Source organism: Dipodomys ordii, unplaced genomic scaffold (assembly GCF_000151885.1).
Source record: "Dipodomys ordii isolate 6190 unplaced genomic scaffold, Dord_2.0 Scaffold228, whole genome shotgun sequence".
NCBI lineage: Eukaryota > Metazoa > Chordata > Mammalia > Rodentia > Heteromyidae > Dipodomys > Dipodomys ordii.
In genome coordinates, this window is record NW_012267444.1 from 1,609,403 (window position 1) to 1,614,295 (window position 4,893).

General features: G+C 42.5%; 1 pseudogene; it reads right to left on the reverse strand.

Moving 5' to 3' along the window:
* Positions 1-2,397: 2,397 nt before the first annotated feature.
* LOC106000602 lies at positions 2,398-3,286 on the reverse strand (annotated as a pseudogene).
* Between the last annotated feature and the right edge of the window lie 1,607 nt (positions 3,287-4,893).

The window sequence follows — 4,893 nt, forward strand, 5'->3', positions numbered from 1 at the left end:
GGCATCCACTGACTTATTTTTATCAATTTTTTACTTCTTTAAGTATAAGCAAAAGTGAACGCACCCAGTGTATAGAGGCAAACGTATTTCACATATCCTCAAATATGCACAAAACAAAGCCTAGTAATACTAGTTTATAAATTAGAATGTGGTAGATACACAGCTTCCCCTTCTTAACAGATCAGGGGCCTCTTGAAGAATCCCCCCCCCTCACTGCCCACCTCTGGTGGTGGGACCTGAACTCTGGGGCTGGACGCTGTCCCTCAGCTCTTCAGCTTAAGGCTAGTGCTCTACCACTTGAGCCACAGCGCCACTTCCGTCTTTTTCTGCTTATGTGGTGCTGAGGAATTGAACCCAGGGCCTCATGCATGCAAGGCAAGCACTCTACCACTGAGACACCTTCCCAGCCCCTCTTGAAGAATTTTATAGATGTTTCCTGGATCTTGAACATTCTGCCAGTAAATGCTCTAAAAGTAAATAAAGTACTATGGCCACAATTGCTGCTGACTGAGAGCAGGATGCATAAGTAGCTGCTTTAGGACTAAGGCTGTACTTCCTCTCATGGCAGGTGCATGTTTTTGACACATTGTAAGGACCCTAAATGTTCCTAATAAATTGTACTTGAAGGTCATACACAAAGCAGAGGATCAAACAGAAAGGCAGATGAGGTACTTGGAGATCAGTAATTGTACGACTGCCACCCAAGGGCCTGCAAGTGAATTACAGGTTGTGCCTGTTAGGAAATGTCTCTCCATCTATTCTTCTACTCTCAGATATTGGATGCAGTGACTACCAAATTAGGGGGATGGGAACCCTAGCTAACTTTACCTGAAATTCTATTTGAACTTGGAGACAGAAGAAATGTAAAGTTTAATGGCTTCGGAGTTTAAAATGCAACAGTGCTGGCTCTTCTGCTTTGTAATTTGTTTTTAGTTCTATAATGGTACTATATGGTTCTCAAGTCTCTTCACCTGGAATTCTACCTTTTCATCTTTAATTGTTCTTTACACTTCATTTCAGAAATTTATTTTATGTTTTCACTAACTTCACTTGAAAATATTTTTATGTGGGATTCTGGATATTCTTTATGTGGCATTGTGCCATTGTATTCTTCTTTCTCATAATTTGTTAATTTTTGCTGAGAATGTGTTTTCAACGTATCTATTTTTTATTTATGTAAGTATGTACACATGTATGTAGGTATACATAAGTAAGTACACACCTATCTATCTGTCTTTTTTTTGTGTGTGTGTGGGGGGTCTGGTCGTGGGGCCTGAACGCTGGGCCTGGACGCTGTCCCTCAGCTCTTCAGCTCAAGGCTAGTGCTCTACCACTTGAGCCACAGCGCCACTTCCGGCTTTTTTCTTTTTGCTTATGTGGCACTGAGGAATCGAACCCAGGGCCTCAGGCATGCAAGGCAAGTGCTCTACCACTGAGCCACCTTTCCAGCCCTATCTATCATTTGATCACTCAATTGATCTATCTATCCAGTCAGGCTGAAATTCAGGGTTTTGGGCTTCTGTTCTGTTTTTGTGCTTAAAGCTGGTACTCTACCACTTAAAGTATACCTTCAGATTATATATGTATGTATATTTTTAGTTAGAAATGGTATTTATTGTACCCTGTTAAATCAGGATGCTCTCAGGAGGAAAGAGTGTGCAAAAAGCCTTCCTACACCCTCCAGCTTTCACACTTACCCTAGCAGCCTAAGAATGTCCTCATTGTTTGGGAAGAAAAACAAATTCTCTCATCTTCTCCTGGGAAATTAGGCTACTCTAATTTTATGTATGATTGTTTTCTTGCCATAAACATAATCAAAATCCAATAATTAAACAGGTTATCTCTTCCTAGACATATCTGCCCAGACCTCTTGGGTTTCAAAGATGTGGGCCTTAAGTCCACAAGTCCGCATTTTTTATGTATACCCCAGGATTAGATGACACCTTGTAAATCAATTGAGTGTTCCTGGTTCAGATTTTAACAAGATCTCAGCATCTGATAAGATGGCTGAAAACTAATATGTAAGGCGTCTTCAGTGACAGGCTGATAATCACCTCTTTAGGTGAGGAGTATTTTGGGTAGAGTCGAGAGCCAGTAGTCAACCAGTAGGTTAGCCATCTGATCACAGGTGGTTAGCTGGTCTAGAAGCCACATATTCCATCTTGAGATCCCTTAGAGTGACAAGAGTGAATTCAAGTTTCCAAATGGCATTACCAGGTGGTCATACAAGGAAGAGGGTGTCTTTAAGACAATAGGCTCACCATGTCCATGCATAGAGCCCTGATTCCCACCATTCTCCCTCCCTCACCCCTTCAGAACTGCCAGTCCTGCCCACTGCTTCTCCTCCATGACAGTGTCCAGCATACAGCATCCAGAAGCCTCAAGTAACCTTCAACCTCACAAGTTGGGGGTGATCCAATTAGGAACTTCATGGCAACCTCAAAGCCAAGGAAGTAGGCTGCATTGGCTGGGAAGGCTCAGATCATCACTGCATTGAACCCTTTGTACAAGGATGTGATTCCTTCATCCCGGATTAACTCTCTGAACACATCTCGGAAACCATTAGGGTATTTTCCAGGAGGTACCATCTAGAAGTGAGACTTGGGTACATCTGGGGGAATTGCCACAACCCAGTTGAAGATTCCTGCAACACCTCCAGCCATCAGGATACGAGGTACACTGAGCTCACTGACACTCTTCCCTTCTGGGGTGAAGATATTTTTCAGCCATTCATAGGTCATGAAATACATCCCCTGGCTGGAACAGTTCCTTTGTAAAAGTCTTGGATCCCAAACTCCTGATACAGTTTTCTTTGCACAGTCCATAATGCCAGTATCCTTGTTTTCCCCTGAAGAGGCCTGAATCTGTAATAAGCATTTGATTCGTTCTCCAGGGGTCATGATTCCTGTGGTGAACACACCAGATAACATTCCAGCTGCAAACATCTGGGGATAGTTGAGCACATCTTCTGGGGCTTTCTGCTGTAGTCTCTTCCCCAAACCAAACCCCAAAAAGCACACAGCAAACATGGGGGTGACCCCAATGATGGGTGCAGTCATACCCCGGTTGAGTCTTGTGATGCTCTCTTTTATAAGAGTCTTTCCGAAATAGTCAAATGTGCCAAAGTACATGGGAGGCTGTCCAGGTGAACTTGGTGGTTGTGTCTGCAGTCAGACCTTGATTGTGTCCCAGACAGGGAGTGTCCCACGAACACCAGGCACACACCGCCAAAGCCGCCAGCCAACAGGTTCTTGAGGGGGCTGATGGGCTTCTGCTCCTTTGTCATGGTCTGTCGTCCTGACAGTCGACCTGTCAGTTCCTTGGCGGTCTTTCTTGCTCTGGTGCCCAGCAGCACCTCTGGCACCGCCGACCTTTCGCCTACTTTAGGGTAGGCAGGCCATCTGAATGTTATATTTATATTTTACATGACAGCTTCATCTAGATCTTCTTCTTGCTGTGCCTTAGTGCTTAATTACTTGATTTGCTTTTCTGTATCCTAGTGTCAAAGAGAGTGGGAGAGCTCAATTGCACCTGTGTTCTGCCTTGAAAGAAAGACCTGTCCTTTACCATCTCCTGGATTTAGTATATGTTGTCACTGTTAAATTCTGTCCTATCAATTGGGACTTCTTATCATCACATTGGGAAATATCAATGGGCTTTAAATTATTTCTTCTAATCATGATGAAACTTGAGCTTTTTTTGTTTCTTTAGATCATTATCTGGAATGTGTAATTTTGTTTATTAGGTTCTCTACTTCACTGTGTCACATTTTTAAATGTTCGTTTTCCCACCTTTGCCCATTTATCCCAAGAGCAATTTCTCTCTGTCCTAACCCTCACCTATTCCTCCCTGGGGGCAAAGATAATAAATGGAAACTTTTGTCCTTGAACCAATCATATATATGTAGACTACAGGCACTAAGCTTTTCCTCCCTCAGAGACTCTAGTCCTAATTATTTTCTTTTTTCCTTCCTTTCTGCTAATCTACTACTTATTGTTGGAGCTAATTCACTAGTGTTTATGATTGTTCTTATGCCCTTTCCACTTTCTCCCAGCAAAAAGATGACAGAATGGAGGCACAATTGTTCTCATTTCTGGTAAAGCGTACATAGACATTTCTTCCTTTGCAGAAGTCAGTCTCCATTAAGGACTTGTCACATGTCCTGGAGTCTATCTTTTCCATATTTCAGAGTGGGAAGTGGTAGGTCTGCTCCAGAGCAAGGAAAGGGCCTTGATGAGCCTGGGGGAGAGATTTGTTAGTGTGTTGGTGTAACATATGTCCAAGGAAAGCTCAGAAAGCAAGATACTCCATTAGTGCATTATAGGGTACTGTTTTCCCTTGTTTTGCTAATCCACTAATGGATCATCTTCCTGTCCTGACTTCCTTAGACATCTGTTATGCCAACATGCTGAAGAATGCCTCTCCCAGCCTCATCAAGGACCTTTCCCTTCTCTTCCCTTCCCTTCCCTTTCCAGGATTTGTTCACATTTCTGACTTTGCCTTTCTATGGAGGGTGATACTTAGGGCTTGTCACACTGCTCTGACCTTTGTTCTGGGAAAGTTCTGATTCCTTCTGAAGGTTATGATATGACCCTTTCCTTTGTTTGAGTGCTATTGATATTTTTTGCTAGCTTTATTTTTTTTCTCTTTGGACAGTTATATAATTAAGATATGTGGAAGGGAGATTTGTTTTTGAATTTGGCTGAATGTCAGTGTTTAAAACTTGAACTCTCTTATTCCTACCTGTTAGGTAAAATTAAAGGTCACAATGTTTAAGAGATTTGCTTGAAACACAGCTTCCAGAAGAAGGTGACAGGGCAGAGCCATGATTTGAATCGAGACCTGTCTTTTATCCTGTATTCAATATTCTATTCTGCAATCAATAGACATAGT